We start from the raw sequence: 17,532 nt of genomic DNA, 5'->3' as shown, positions 1-17,532 counted from the left end.
GGATAAAAAAAACTTTGCCAAGGCAGTGAACATCATCTGGAGTTTAGTTTAAATTCGTCATCAAGAAATCAAAGGAATATGGCACATGTGTAAATCTGACTAGATCAGGCTGTCTTTACAAACTGAGAGACCGCACAAGAAGGAGACTAGTGAGAGAGGCCACCAAGACACCTATGACTACTCTGAAGGAGTTCCAAGCTTCAGCAGCTGAGATGGGAGAGACTCTGCATACAACGAAAATAAGAAAACTCACATTAAATCTGGACTAGAGTTCATCAAAAGGCATGTAGGAGACTCCATGGCCAAGTAGAAAAAAGTTCTTTGGTCTGATGAGACCAAAATGGTACTTTTTGGCGATCAGACAAGACCCTATGTTTGGAGGACACCATTAACTGATACATGAAGCTGCTGGAGAGTTTTTCTACGTGTAGAAACAGGTTTTGCATATAAATCCTTCAAAAGGCTGGAAATCCCCTACAAGTAAAAACTTTCACTGACAGTGACTCAGTAAATCCTCTGACATTAAAACTAAATCTCTTAACTGCAGCAGGTAGTCATGTTGTGAATTATGGTCGCATTCGGAGTCAAATAGTTGATAAAGTAGGATCTGCTTTGGGGCGTGGCAGCCTGTATGTGTAAGTTGTGGCATGATGACAGCAACTTCAGGCAGGTTCTTCATTTTGAGGCATTTTTCTGTCAGAATGAACATCATAATCCATCTCATAGTTTCCCAGAAATGCAAATCCACCTTTAACCATTCTTGCATTAGCATTACCAGTTTGGCATCATGATTGATTCCATAATCTTGTTCTGATTGGCTGCGCTCTCTTCCTGTCTATGCGCTTGAGCCACTGTGCCAACACCTGTTGCTGATTGGTGGGTCAAGCTTCTGCTCTGACAGTGAATGGAGATTATTCTCTATTTAAGGAGCGAGATAAGGTCACAGTGGTGCTGTAGGAACCTCATCTCTCTCCGCTCTCCCTCCCAGCTGGTTTGGTTTCATTGCACTCTACAACACTACTCTCATCTGAGTTACATAATTGAAATCATCTAAACTTTGAATTGTAATAATAACTTCAGCTCCAATTCTAAAAAAAGTTGAGACACTATGCAAATTTTAATGCAAACACAATGCAATGATTGTTAAATCTCATACACCAATATTTAATTCACAATAGAACAGAGACAGCATATCCAATGTTGGGATTGACACATTTTGCCATTCCAGGAAAACTATTAGCTTATTTTGAATTTGATGGCAGCAGTACATCTAAAAAAGTAGGGATAAGGCCTTGTTTACCATCGTGCAGCCTCTCTCACTGAGGAATGTTGTCCCATTCTTGTCTGATGTAGGAATCTAGCTCCTCAGCAAGGTCTTCTTTGCTAAATTTTTATTGTATGATTCTCCTAATGGTGAACAGTCTGGACTACAGGCAGACCACTTCAGCACCTGGAAACTTCTTCTCTGAAGCCGTGCTGTTGTGATGGATGTGGTATGTGGTTTAGCATTGCCCTGCTGAAATATGTAAGAGAGACATGGACCGGATGGGAGCATATGTTGCTCTGAAACCTCTCTAATTTTCAGCATTGATAGTGTCTTTCCAGATGTGCAAGCTGCCCACGCTCTAGGTACTAATGCAACCCCATACCATCAGAGATAGAGGATTTTGAAATGTGCGCTGATAACAAGCTGGGTGGTATCTCTCCTCTTTAGTCTGCAGGACATGACACATGATTTCCAAAAATAGTTTAAAATTTAGATTCTTGTGTTCACAGAACAGTTTTCCATTTTGCCTCAGTCCATTCTGCTGTATTTTCCGGCCCATAAGTCGCTCCGCAGTATAAGTCGCATCAGTCAAAAAATGCATCATGAAGAGGAAAAAAACATAGGATATAAGTTGCACTGGACTGTAAGTCGCATTTATTTAGAAACTGACACACCGTTGTCCGTGCTCTGATAGAGAGGCAGTTGCATTGCATGAAGCAGCAACACCAAGAAGGCCTGCCTGCAAAGTCATTTATATTCGTCTCCTTGGCAACTACCAGGGCGTGGAGACGTAACTGCACCATTGACAAGCCTCTCCCGGCAGCACGTTGTTCAAGCACCCATCTGTGGACTCGTTCCTCCAGCTCTGGCCATCTTGCTTTCGGCCTGCGATTAGCTTTCTTTGTTTTCTTCATCACAGTAAGAGTAACCTCTGCTTTTTGTCAGTCCCTCACAAGTTTCTCACTCACTCCAAACTTTCTTTCTGCTGCTCGATTACCGTTTCCATTAGTTTTTTTTCAGTGGTACAGGAGCAGCAGTTGTCACGAGCCTAGAGCGCCCTCTCGTGGGTGTAGACGGTAATGTTTACTCCTTGTGCATCTCAGCCAGTATGAGTTAACATTTAAAAACATGTTAAATTATATATATTTTGATATACAAGTCGCACCTGACTATAAGTCGCAGGACCAGCCAAACTATGAAAAAAAGTGCGACTTATAGTCCAGAAAATACAGTAAATGCTTTGGCCCAGAGAAGACTGCAGCATTTCTGGATCAGTATTTGGCTTCTCCTTTGTATGATCCAGCTTTAACTTGCATTTGTGGATAGCACGGCCAACTATGTTGACAGACAATGATTTGTGGAAGTGTTCCTGAGCACATGCATTGATTTAAAGAACAGAATCATTCCTGTTTTAAATGCAGTGCCGCCTGAGGACCTGAAGACCTCGAGCATTCAATACTGGTCTTCAGCTTTGTCTCTTTTCACAGACGTTTCTCTAGATTCTCTGAATCTTTTGATATTATGTTCTGCAGATGGTGGATATTCAAAGTCTTGGTAATGTTGTTAAAGGGACATTTTTTGTGGAATTATTCAAAAAAATTTTGGACACTTTTTTGCAGATTGGTGAACTGCTGCTCATTTTTTCTTCTGAGAGACTCTGCCTCTCTAAAATGCTCCTTCTATATCCAGCAATGTTACAGACTTGTTGCCTATTATCTTTTTTTTTTTTTGCACAATGGCTCTGCAGGTGGTTTTTCTTTGTACCATGTATTTTTTTAGCCTTCTCGTAGTGCTGCCCCTGTTACTTTGATATGTGCTGCTGCTATCATGGTTTCAAAATCTGATGTTTATGTTCTGTTTTGAATAAAAATGGGTTTAGAAGATATGCAATTCATTAAATTCTGTGTTTATTCACATTTTTACACAGCATCCCAACTGTTTTGGAATTGGGGTTACGTTTTAGAAATTGTTTTCATATCTTGACTCCCTTCTTTGATGCTTACTTTTTGCCAGTTTGTTAAAAATGGGGGCTCATCCAGAGTACAAATATCTGGGAATAAATACACTAAAGTTTTTGATTGTGTTGGAAGCAAAGCTAAGCTATTTAAGCTCAGGTATGTCATGGGTATAAAAACTTAAAATTCCACCAGTTAATGAAGGTTAGATGTTGAAAACAATTGCACATAAAAACCGGTCATGTGCATGAAAGAGAAAGATTGCACATGGTTTTGTGAAAATCAGTTTCACCCTAAAGTTGAGCTTGCGCCTCACATTAGCTAAATTCAGTGAGACATGTTTTTTTTTTAATTTAACTTTAAAGTCACAGAATCTCCACTTAGATTTTTATGCAGCGACCGTGTTGTTTGTTTGAGCTGCAGCCTCTCTGAGCTCAACATTCGTCTCAGCATCACTTTTCTGTCTGTCAGTTTAATCAACTCTCCACCACAGTTTCTCTAAACGCTGAAAGACGACAGACAGCCCTCTGCGGAGAGAAAAGCTTGTGTGAAGAGCGTTTTTTTAATGCGTCCACAGTGACGGAGGTCTGGTGTGTAAACACTGGCCAGTTTGTGGAGAGCGCTGAATTAGCAGCAGGCAGCGTCTGGGCGGCCGTAAGGGATTAGCCAGTTAACACTTCCCCGGTGCCAAACACAATTGTGTGCCGTCAGTGTGTATAGGTCTTTGAGTGTGTTGCCGAGAGACGGAGACTGTTACCGTAAAAATGTCACTTTCTGGACGCCCCCAACCCAACGCCTCCCTCCCTCCTGAGCTTTGTGACCACACAAGTAAAACAAATGACATTTAAACAGGAAAACTCCCGCCTGCTGTTATTGACATTCCTGCTCAGTGAAGAAGAAGGAACAATCGTGCATTCAAATATTTACTGAAGCAGAAGGAATCAAGTGTTGAGCTGTGAGATACACCGAGGGGTTTCGAGAACAAGCTGGCAGAGGAGGAGGTTAAACAGAAGGAGAACGAGGAAGAGGAGGTGATACAGGAGTAGACAGAGGAGGAAGATCAACAAGTGGAGGTTGAAGAAAGTGCAGAAAATAATGTTGAATGCTCTGAAGCTCTGTTCAGAATCTGATGTGACCAGAAGAGGCCTGAGGGGAGGAAATCAACAACTTATCAGCTGTTAATCAGCTGTTTTACTTTCACCTGCTGACTTTTTACCCAAACCAAACATGACGTCCTGATTTCTTCTGTTTTGAAAACATTTGAAAGCCACCTCCTCCCCTCCTATCATACACTTCAAATCCCTATATACTTTTAATTTATCCCAAATATTTTCTACTTTAATGGATTAATAGTTATTATAGTGATAATGCATAAAACTTCCAAATGTTTTAAGATGCAACAACCATTACTTTGAACTGTTTATTTATACCTGGCTTTCTGAAAATGAATAAAATAAATTGATGAAGATCTTCACGGGTTTGTTGCTTCTTCGTGTCCAGAGAAAAAAAAAAATCAAAGCCTGGTTTGTGCTTGTTTTTCCTACAGATCTTCTCCAGTCTCAGGTGCAGCTGTGAGACTGACAATCTTCATTTATTTTCAAGGTCCATCTTTGATCTGGATTTTTTCTCCATTGAGGCGACTTCAGTAAAAAAATGTCTCACACCCAGGGACAGCCTCAGCAATTTGAAGTCCTCAGGCTAAGAGCAGTACAAGGCCATTCTGTGTTTCTCCTGAAGCAGTCACAGCGAGAGAAGGAAAACATTTTTTAAGCATTTATTTTCAGGTAAAAATCCACAGAACTGCAACTACAGGACATTACCAAACCTTGGATAAGCCACATTTCCACCAGGTGGTCCAGTATGATTAGGAACGATTATGGCCTTTTTCATAACTACATCTGAATGATGTTCACTCTAGTCAGTATAGATCGTCAGCTGATGGAATATGTTTAGAAATGCTTTTTGTCATAACAGTATATGGACACAAGATGAAGCTGGACTAACAAGCATTAAGTTTGTGAGGAATATGATCTAGACCTAGGTCTACACAGTGGCAGCAGTGGGGTTAGCGCTGTTGCCTCACAGCATGAAGGTTACTGGTTCACTTCCCAGTCAGGGCCTTTCTGTGCAGAGTATGCATGCTCTCCCCATGCATGCATGGGTGCTCCGGCTTTCTCCCATCACCAAAGACATGCTCGTTAGGTTAACTGGTGACTCCAAATTGGTGTGAGTGTGCCTGGTTGTCTGCCTCTGTATGTCAGCCGTTGGATTGACTGACAACCAGTCCAGGGTGTACCCCGCCTCTTGCCTAGGATAGGCTCTAGCCCCTGCAACACATTAGGGGTTGCAGGGGGCTACAGTTAGGCTAATATTTGATGCACACCTACATGCAGAAGGCACTTGACAATTACTTAAATACTCACGCACACCTTATGTAGATGATGCCAAGGGCAGGATATGGGTAGTCATGCTTCCTGTCTTAGTTTTAATGCTTGTGAAATCAGCAGGAATGGGCTGCATCTGCAGGGGTTAGCACTGTAGCCTCACAGCATAAGGTTCCTGGTTCACTTCACGGTCAGGGCCTTTCTGTGCAGAGTTTCAATGCTCCCCCGTCCATGCGTGGGTTCTCTCCAGGTACTCTGGCTTCCTCCGACCACCCAATACATTCTTGTTAGGTTAACTGATCACTCTAAATTTGCCCTAGGTGTAAATGTGAGCATGCCTGGTCGTCTGTTTCTATATGTCAGCCCTGTGATTGACTGGCGACCAGCTGGGATTGGCTCCAGACCCCAACGACCCCCAACTGGATAAGCGGTGTAGAAAATGGATGGATGGATGGATATCTGGGGGATGTATGAGCGTTGTCACTGACTAATGCTGACATGCTTTCATTGAGTTCCTCAAAGGACTTTTTTAATGTGCTGAATGTTCTGTTTTCTTACAAGACTGTTTAGTTTACACCTGAAATGTTCATGTGGTTTGGGGTTTGCTCCTTTATTCTACATCTATATACCCACACATAGGCTAGCAAGTTTAACATACCCAGGCTTTCTTTAAGTAAGCTGGCTCAACAAAGCCTCAATCTGTAAGAGATAGCAAGTACCTCAACACTGGCTATAAACTTCCTCTGTTAATTCAGAGTGCTTTAGCCTTTGCAAAATTTGGCACAGCATTTGACACCTCTTCTGCACAAAAAAGGATTATAATTGGCCGTCTGCTTCTGTTGGTTAAATGTTATGAGAAGAAATAATAAATGGACCTGCACACAACTGCAGTCAACAGAAAAAACACCCTTGAGAGCACCTTTTCCATCACACATCTGTTTGATATTGTTGTTTGATGGAACAAAAACAGAGCAAAGCTGCCTTAATGCTCCAAAGTGACTTTCTTCAATGCTAATGTTTCTGCATGGAGACACAAAGCTTTTAGCATGGTTGGCATCAACACACACTGATGTTGTTTTTGTAGTTTCAGTCAAATAAATCTGGACTGGATCATCTTCAGGTGTAAAATACCACAAACAACGTTTCCAGTTAAATATCAGCTGGACGTGAGACAGCAGAGTTGAAGATGTAATTAATCATCAGGCCTGAGCTGCAGTTTGTGTTCGTTAATTAGTGACTTCAGGTCGAGGCGTGACAGCGAGGTGTCAGGGAATCTCTAACAAAACACTAATTAACAAACAGATTCAGCGAGGAGAGATCAGACCGAGGAGGAGGAGGAGGAGGAGGAGAAAAGGAGGAAAATGATGATGATGGTGGCCATGATGATAACACGCCGGTGCACAGTGTTCCACCCTCACCAGCGTTGCACCAACATGGATTATTTGCACTGATGAATGAATTTATTAGATGATGAAATGCTGTGAAAGAAAATGACTTTTGTATTTCTTTAAATAAGACATGAGGAGGAGAAGCTCTGCAGGAGGTTAAAGAGACAGAAGACCAAAAATCAGAAATAAATAAGAAATGTTTTAATCAACACACTAGAAGAAGTGAAACAATACATCTCTTTAGCTACTCTGTCCTGAACCTTGACTTTGTCAAGTCCACGTGTGCTCCCCAGGCAGCAGACAATTATTTTTCAGCCTTTAAATGATAAATATTTAAATATTATAATTTTGTCTTTCTAATTTTCTATGTTGTTATCATTAACCCTCTGGGCTCTATACTATTTTTTAACCAATGTGTCTTGCCTGTAATTTTTGTCCTTAAAGCTTGTAAAACATCAACCCTGTGGTGCACCGTCAAACTCTTAAAGTCTATTTTTCAGAACAAGCTGGCCTTTAAGAATGTGTGCTGCAGTAATGTCACTTGGATTTTGAAAAAGTGATGAGACAATAAAGACAAAAGGAACAACTGAAAAGAAATAAAAACACAAAGATTTTCATATATTATACACTCCTTTAGGGAATTTGAGTTATTCAAAGCTATTCCTGTCCGCAGTGACTCTGAGGGACACATCATGGCCTCTCTGTGTCTCTTTCTCTATTATCAGTCATTCAGCCTCTCTTCTCCAGTTTCTAAGTGTGTGCACATGTGCTGTTTGGCAAGGCATGACATGACGAAAGAGCCTTCCACTGGTTGTCACAACCTGTCACCATGCATTCTGGGATACTAACAAACATTATGGTGGCTGGCTAAGCTGCTAGCTGGGAGAATGGATAATAAATGGATAAACCAAGTGCAGACCGAGGGCAGTCAGCCAAGTTCCAGACGACGGCAAAAATGGGTTAAAAAGTAGTGCTGTCAAATGATTAAAATTTTTAATCAGATTAATCACAGGGTTGCTGTGGATTAATTTGGATTAATCATGATTAAGTATCATTCATTTTTAATCTATATTAATCGTGTTTCATTTTACATAAGCAAACAGACTCAAAAAAGAAGGGAATATATACCAGGGCTATTCAACTACAAATTCAACTGGGTCAAATTTTTAAATCAAGAAATGTAGCCGGGCCAGACAAGTTTGGCACCCAGTAAGCAGCTGGTAATGTCAAATTCTGAAACAATACAGATCAATTTGATGAAAAATATTCACTTTTATTCATAGTCTCCCTTTTAAATTTGGCAACATGACAAAAGCATATCAAAAAGTGCATAAAAAAACAACAACAACAGCGCTGCATAAGCTTAGTAAAGTGCATAAGTTTTTTTTTTTTTTGTACTGAAATTTACCATCAAGAGGACGAACGTGCTGTTTAGCATCTTCCATATCGAGTTGGTTGGTCACTACTGGATCAACAGCCCATTTGCGCATGCTCAACAAGAACCATACTTGGACAAACTGCCGAAATTGTGTTGCCAGAGACGTTTCAGGGATCACTCAGGGGTCATTCTACACAGTAGATGGGTTAATTGCATTAAAATTTTTAATCTGATTAATCATGACGATGGATTAATCCGCAATAACGCATTAATTTTGACAGCCCTAGTTAAAAGGGACCAAAAAAGGGATAAAACAGCAAATAGGGGTTAAGGAAGGGTTGGAATTGACAAAAAATGTATTAAAAGTGGCAAAGATTTGCTCAAAGTGGCAAATATTGGTGGTAAAAATGTGTGATTAAAGAGTGGCAAAAAAGGGGTTGAAATTTTCAAAAATGTATTAAAAGTGGGAAGAATTGGCAGTAAAAATGATAAAAAGTGCTTGGAAAATGGCAAAATTTAGTAAAAAGTGGCAAAAAGGTGCAAAATGGGCAGCTCAAGTAGTTAAAAGATTTAGAAGTAGCAAAAATTGTCTAAAAGTTGCAAAAGTGGGATTAATTTGGAAACAAATTTGGCAAAATGGCAAAACAGTGATGAACGGGGTTAAATTGGCATAAACAAATAACTTGACCATCAGAACCAGTAACCACTGTTACTGATCCAGCACACAAGCACTGATATTGTCAATAACCCATGAACCTCCAGGACTGAAACTGAGGCCTTCTCCAGGCCCTATCATCATTATTACCAGAGTCTGAATTATACAGCGACCTTCAGAGGGGCCCTGTTTCCCAGTGTGCACCACGCCATTCCAAGTCACATGCAGCACACAGTATGTTACCAAACGTGCCAACTCATGTACAGCAGATCTATCTGAAGAGCTGGAAAAACGTGCAGAGAATCCAGAAAACTTCACAATACAACACAATGCTCTGACTCTGATAGTGAATCATTGCTATATGGAAATAAGGTCTCATCCTGGGGCATGAGCAACAGGTCAACAGGAGGTCAGGGGGTCACAGAGCTACTGTGCTGCCATCGACCAATAGAGGTTAACATTTGGGGTGGAAAACCACTTAATTTTACAGGAAACCACACATCCTTTGTCCAAAAGGACACCATAACTAGTGCAGATTCTGAGAAGAAGCTGTAAGTCAGCACTGTAGTCACAGGATGACCAGGCCATTAGCATACATCAAAATTCAGCATAAATCAATAAATAAATGGATGGCCTTTTAAGTTGAACTGAGAGGATAGCTTTGGGTCAAAAATGATTCCTGAGTTAGATAAAATAATATTTAAAGCCGCCCTGGTTGATCTATTCATGTAAGAAAGCTGAGTCCGATTTGGCTTTCAATGAGAAATTCAAACCTGTTAAGTTTTTTTTTTTAAATCCTGCTCCTCAATAAACTTTATCAGACCTATAGACTTACATGATTCAGTTTTAACCATATATGTTAAATGCATCACTTGAGAAACCACCTCCCTTTTGTCTCCTAGAGAAGGACCCTCATGTTTCCTGATCTACTTGTTTCTTTCCAGATTAGTGGCTGATGATGCCCACTATCTTTCCTCTCTAATCTCTGAGTTACCTGTTGATCTGCTGATGGTCCTGCAGTGTCCTGGGGTGTTGAGTGACCCCTCACTGTCCCAATGTGGAAGCTACTTTTCCTGTGAAAAGTGCTCCAAACCCCCTCAGGGCTGAAGTGGCCTTTCCCCCATCTGGAGGAACATCTAGTTCAATCCTTTTCTCTTAGTAAATGTTTTTTTTTTCCTCCTGACAATAATCTACGACACCTCATCAATCTGCACATCTTTTCCCTTAAAGCGCTGGGCTGGTTTTTGGCACCTCTGCCTCTCACGGCAGCTTTGAAGTGTCCTTGTTAGGTGTTACTTTACGGTCGGCCGCTGCAGATAAGATTCCTGAATGGGCCGTAAATTAAAGTCGTTGCACGCAGAATAAAAACAAAGCTGCAGGCAAAAGTACACAGAGGTCATTAAAGCTGACAGGGTCTGTTATCACCTGACACATTCTCCAAATACAAGAGGAGCCAAACAACCACTGCAACCTGCTGCATGAAGACCTGCAGGCACATTTAACACTCACAGCTGATGGGAAAGCAGAGCTATTTTAATGGCAGCAACTAATACGTTTACTTAAATGCAACCATGATCAACTACACAGTAGTTTGTTTGAGCAAGAGGTCAGAGAAGAGAACATGTTAAGGTTTAGAGATATTATTACAGAGACTGATTTACAGCCAAAATAGGCTGATATTTCTGCAACATTATACTGATTATGCTAAATTAATATCCTTCTGCTTCAAGTTCTCCATGTTTGACTTTAAAGGATTGGCTTGGATCACAACAGAAAGTAACAACTATGTGGAAATTACAGCTTATTTCAAACCAGTGAACACTGCTATCACTATCTTCAAATTCAAGCAGAAATGTTCCCTTACCGAACATAAAAAAATGTTTTCGTGCAGAAATATGACAACAAAGTACCTACCTGCCTCTATAAAACGGTTGAATAAGACCAAGAATCTGTAATGAAACCAGTTAAAACAAACAACTGGAAGTTCTGAAAGTTCACATTTCAGGACGAGATGGTACTGTGGCAAGGAAAAGTATGTGAACCCTGTGAAATTATCTAAATTAGTTTTCTGCCCAAGTCAGAGCCTAGACCTGAATCCAACAGAGATGCTGTGGAAAGACCTCAAGAGAACCGATGAATGTGGGTGAGCTGAAGCAGTTCTGTGAGGAAGAATGGTCCAAAATTCCTCCTGAACGTTGTGCAGGTCTGATCAGCTGCTACCGGAGATGCTTGGTTGAGGTTATTCAGGGTTCACTTCCTTTATCCTGCAGTACTGTGAATGTTTAATGTAATAAAAACTTTAAAAATTAGAATTAATTGTGTGGTATTAGGCACAACTTGTGACATAGATGCAGATCAGATCAGATCATATTTGATGATCAGTGTTAATTTTGACAGTTATTTTTAGTTTTAGTCTTGACGGAAGAGTATTGTGGCCACTGAAAAAAAAAAATTGAGACGAAAATTTTTTTTTCACTTGTGAGAAAAAAAGTCAGAATTCTGAGATTAAAGTCAGAATTCTGAGAAAAAAGTCAGAATTCTGAGATTAAAGTCAGAATTCTGAGGAAAAAGTCACAATTCTGAGATTAAAGTCAGAATTCTGAGAAAAAAGTCACAATTCTGAGATTAAAGTCAGAATTCTGACTTTTTTCTTACAAGTGAAAAAAAAAATTCGTCTCAAATTTTTTTTTTCAGTGGCCCTTATACTCTTCCGTAAGTCTTAGTCTATAGATGAAATGTCTTTTAGTTTTAGTCCCATTTTAGTAATTTCTACCATTTTAAGTTTTAGTCTAGTTTTAGTTGACGAAAACTCAAGACATTTTAGTCTAGTTTTAGTCCATAAAAAGTCCTCATGTTTTAGTCTTTACTTTTAGTCCAAGCATTTATTTTCTTGCCTAAATCAGGTACCAAATCATGGCACAGTGTTCTACGCATTCTGCTAAACCGAGGGTCCCTGCTTTCTGCAGAACAGAAACAGAAGAGATACAGCTGCATTGATTTTGGACAGATTTACCACCAGTAGAGAAATACCATGGATTTTGAATGTCCAACAAAAACTATATAACATTTTAGTCTAGTTTTAGTCATTTTGACGAAAACTAAACTTACTTTTTGTCAGTTTTAGTCATCACGATCTATCTTAGCTAGTCTTAGTCTAGTTTTTGTCATGGAAAAAAAGGCTGTCGACAAATAGTTTCAGTCATAGTTTTAATCATAGTTTTAGTTGAAAAAATTAACACTGTTGATGACCAATTAATGCAGAAACTAGATCATTACAAAGGGCCATTGTTTATCATTGCATATAATTTTTCACTGAGGTTATCCCTAAATTCCACATACTCAGACTATGCTGTGCTCCTGATGTGCAGCGCTGAGCTCTGACTGATGGCAAGCAATCTTGCTCAATGAAAGCATTGCTGGAGCTCAGTACAGCCCTGATCATTTGGAGATTCGAGTTTCCATAAGAAGTTTGTAGGCGACAGATAATTTCATGTTTTTGGGGTGGACTTGCCATTTATTTTGATATTATTCCAAAAATTTGTGCTTATACATTTGGTGAGTACCTCAGGATGGTAGGAAGGTTAACGTTTTTCTACAGAGGGTGTGGGGTTTCATGTGGCACTTTAGTGACCGACCTGTAACTTGTGTCACAGGATGAGACATCATGTTGATAAAGTGACGATTAACTATCAGGAGTCTGTGCATTGTGTTTTTGTGCTCTGCATGGATTGGTCCATTTTTTATATGGACCAGCTCTAAAATCAGACCTGGTGTGTATCTTAAACAGGACAAAGTGGAGTGGCATGTCTGAGACATGCTGGAGACAGTCTGGAGCATGAATTATTGGTTACACTGACAAGGAAGGGAGCAATTTGCTTTTCAGTGTGCGAGTGGTTCATTGAGCAGACGGAGTATGTGGAATTTGGGGGTCAGATCTAATGCTTGAGCCCCATGCCAGATTTAAAATTCAATAATAACAGCCAATTTATTAAAATATTATTGGGTTTGGCACAAGTTTAGCTCAGTTGGTGGAGCAGGTACCTTCATACAGGGGCTGCAGCCATCAGTGGTTGCAGCTTCAAGTCCCGATCTCAGCCTTTGTTTGGTGCAAGTCTTTCCCCACTCTCTCCCCATGAGAACATGCATAGGTTCAAGTAAGTCAGGGCTGTAATTTTATAGATCCAATCTAAGGTCTATCATATATGTTTTAGTGGGTACAGCGATGGTGTGGTTCCTGCTCCAGCTGTAGATCTGCTTCTGTCAAAAAAAAAAAACAATTAAACATCAAAAAAAGAGAGTATCCAGACTTTGGAGCTGTCCATGCATGCTGTAAAATACCCAGGAGGCTTACGATGCTTTGTGCTGTGAACATGAACCCAGCGATATCCCACCTTTTTCAGTCTCTCCTTGTGATTAGTTCTGTCATTTGAAAGAATTGAATTGGTGAATTGGTGTGGTCTCTGATAAGCAGAGCAAAAACTTTATGTATTGGGACTGTATTCCACTAAGGATACAGCTGATAATGCTTTACTCCTTGGAAACTGGTCAGTAAGCTTTGATAAACATGTCCTAGCCTCTGACTTCCTCTCTGGGCTCTGATCATAAATATCTTTGCTATCGTCCACCCTAACCTCTCTTGATCATATAGTTCTTTTGGGGCTGAGACTTTATTAAAACATTTGTTGTCATAAAATCCATCCTACTTTTCCTCTGTTATTACAGGTTGAACTGAATTTTTACAGTCTGTGAGTTCAGTAGTTCACCAGGACAGTTTATGGTGTTGAACCCACCTGACGGCTGCAGGGAGCGACTCCCTCCCTCTTCTTCCTCCTCCTCATCATGCACAGGTGCGTTATGGGAGGGTGGAGCAGCCTGCCACAAACCACTTAGAGCTGAGGGGGTGAGGTGTGGAGGGGGGTTAGTTAGTGGGCGTGTGAAAAGAAAACGACACTAATTCATTGGCAATAAAAATCCCCCATCCCTCCCCGCTCCTGTTCCCAGGCAGTGCTGTGCTCAGCAGCTTCTCCCCCCTCCTCCCACGACTAATTGTCAGACATGTGGGGGAGGAACCTGCCGCTGTGCCAGCAGCCTGCGTCCAACACGGCTAATAAGCATCATAATAAACAAACTGTTAAACAATGAGGGTCAATACGGATGTGCCGCTGGTGGACGGAAAACTCAAATCTAAGAAGAAGCAGCAGAACATAGAGCCATGTTTGTTTGTGTAGCACTGAGGAGAAAAGTTATACAGAACAACACATTCAGAGTTAGTTTTCTTTGGTGAAATTGTTGTGTAAAGTTTTCCTTAGCCAAGAGACAAAGGGGGATGATGGGTTGCTCAGTTTCACTTAAGTGGGAGAATTGTAAAACCAACTTGGGTGCTCTTGAGCCGTGTTTTCATCAGGGGGTCCGGTTTGATTCAGTACGGTTTGGTATAGTTTGGTGCGCTAAACCCCCAAATAGTTTGCGTTTCCACAGACACCCGTGCCCTCACTTGCTGGGCAGCCTGTAAAGGCATGCATGTGAAGTCACATGCAGCGCGAGTCTGCTTGTCTAGCTGCAGAGTTGTAGAAAGGACGAGGGATAGAATTCTGTAGGGAATAAGCTGTAAACACCTTTATTTCAGCTCAAAGTGCTTTTTAAAAAACAACTACATCTTAACCATGTTAACTGCTGTCAGTTCATTTCCACAGCTGATGGAATACGTTTATAGAAACGTTTTGAGTCGTAACGGTACGTTAGTATGTGAACATATCTAGTCTAGAACAGTTTATTCAACAAAATATTAAAGTTTAGAGCTGTACTGTGAGAATTCACCACATTAAAAATAAAGTAAAAGTTTAGCTGGTGTTGAAATCAGACTAGAGTCAGAAATCCTAGGTGCAATGATCTCGTTTTAAAATAGGGTGCAAGTTTTATTAAACATGTTCAACAACCACAGAGCAGTGTTTTCAGAAGTTACCTAAAGTAAGAGGCAGATGAATAACTAGTTACAGTACAAGAAATCAACTGATCTAAGCCTTCATATTCACAAAACTTCAGCATTAATTTAGTTACACAGCCATTGTGGATAGACCAGGCTGATGTAAGCCCTCAATCTCTGCTTTGTGTTCTTAAAACCTGGCCCAGATAAATGTCAGGAAACCTGATTTGTGGCGAGATATCAATATCCACAGACTAGGAAACCGTTTGGATCTCTGTCGAGTCCAAATATCCCTGATTTAAGCAGATATTAGTCTGTTGTTCTCCTGTTTTTGCCTGCTCCTCACAGGGCAGACTTCCATGTTTTGCAGCCCAGAGCCAAGCAGCTGTGTTGCAGACTGACGTGACGTCAGTGCAACCCCCTATTGTTGTGTGTGTAGCTCCTCCTTTTTGAGAATGATAGGTAAGATTTGATTGACCCAAGCTTACTTGGGGCCCAAAGCAAAGTTTGACTGGGGAACCCCCAAACTTAAGAAAACCACAAGTTTATCGGGACTCTAGTAAGTGTTTAGCATGCCTGTACTTCTAAGGTGCAGAAACGCTGTTTGACTGTTGTGTGGTGCGTTCAAGAACATTAGGTTACATTCATTTTAATGAACAGACTTGAGAAACCACCTAAAACAGTGTTTTTCAAATCCCCGATGTAAAACATCAACATATACAATTCAATCTGAGGTGGGGCACTGTTTCTTCCTGACTTTTACTCCCAGCACCTCATTCCCCTTCATATCCTGGCTGATCTCACTATAGTTTGCTACTGAACTGCTTGTGAACATTCACTTCCTTGCTCTTGGGGGGCCCCTGGTTGTGACGTGGCCCTAAGCAGCTGCTTAAGTCACTTATGCCTTGGGCCGGCTCTGTTGGTACCCCTACAGAGGGGCGCCAAAAATTGGGACAGTACGGGTCGTTTTTTGGAAACAGTTCAGTTCGGTGCTGTTTCGTACCAAACTGAACCAGACCGCTCGGTGGAAATGACCTATTGGAGAACGGGGGGAATAATGTCCAGTATATAGAAAGAGGAAACCAGGCACTCCAATCATGAAAAATTAAGGAAAAAAAAAACTAGGAAGAAAATACTTAAAAAAAGCATTTATTATGTTGGCCAAATCATTCAAAAGCCAACATGCTTAGACCATGTAGGTCTTCATCAGGGGAAACCAGTGGTCAAGGTCTGGACTCTAATCTGACTGAGATGCCTCATTCTTCTCAAATCATGGGCAAGTTACTGAAAAAGTTACGAGTTACTGCAAGCAAAAGTAATTAAATAGCTGAGTTACTGCATTGTAAAAGTAACTAGTTACTTAGAAAAGTAACTAGTTACTTCGGATGTTACTTTTTGCTTCAACCTTAATTATTGTACACATCCCATGAATTGTCGTTGTGACAGTGTAGGGGGAATAACCCTTGAAGGTGGCGAAACAGTAGAACACAGTAGAAATGAATCAGGCTTCTGAAATGACGTTCTTCTATTGGTTGATCTGTAGGAGGTTGATGTATGTTCGCCACAGAGCTCAACAAAGGCCACTCACTTTTTAGCAACTGGGGTTTGAGGGTAAATTCCCCCATTCTAGTCCTCTGTGGTGAAAACAGTAGGTTCGGCAGATCAGAGATGAGTGACACTTTAGGATTGTGGGTAGTGTAGTGCTTTTCCCTGGGGTCATCTATAAAACGAGCTGAGTTTTTTTTTTTTTTCATTAAAATGAAGTCATAACATGCAAACTTGTCTCTTTGGTTTATTATTATTATTATTATTATTAGTAGTAGTAGTAGTAGTAGTAGTAGTAGTATTATCTAAAAGGGGGAGCTATGTATCTACTAAATTAAGAGGCTTAAACCCTGTGACTGTGAAGGTAGGGTATTTTCAAACCTTCTAAATCCCTGACGGCTCTGTGGTTGTACTACTTTTGTCACCTAAGATAAATTTTAGGAAGTTTGTAGTTCATTTCAGCAGGTAAATTTCATGCTGTCGTGTTAAACGCTGGTCTCTTTGGCTGCTTTAACCCTTGGTGTCCCGGAGGGCAACAACTAAAATTGAGTAAACTGGCTTTTGGACTCATATAGCACATTAAAACGATACGGCTCACATTGAAGCTTATCTCCTCACAGTAATGGGTTAAGGTTAGCTAGACAGTTCCAGTTATCAGTTAAAGGCTCTGGAGTTGGTTCGTAGCTGAAACTATTTAAGTAATGTTACCTAACAGCTCAATTTGGCTGCAAACATTTGAAATAAATTTAAGAAAAAATCAACAAAAACAAGACACTCCTTTTTCTTAAAGGCTAGAGAATTGGGGAGAGGAGTCACACCCATATGTCTTTCATAGTTTTTTTTATTTTTTTTTCCTGTTAATGAAGAATTTTGTTTGGAAATCGTTTCCAGAAACAAAAAGAATTCTGTTCTCACAAATTTTACAAAATTTAAACCAAACATTGAAAGCAAATATTTGAGCTTTTCTATTTCGCTATTCATTTATTATCACATTCTACAACAGGGAAAAAAAGTTAGAAAAAAACTTGTAGATAAAG

This window comes from Cheilinus undulatus, linkage group 1, assembly GCF_018320785.1.
Source record: "Cheilinus undulatus linkage group 1, ASM1832078v1, whole genome shotgun sequence".
NCBI lineage: Eukaryota > Metazoa > Chordata > Actinopteri > Labriformes > Labridae > Cheilinus > Cheilinus undulatus.
This window is presented reverse-complemented; position numbering follows the sequence as displayed.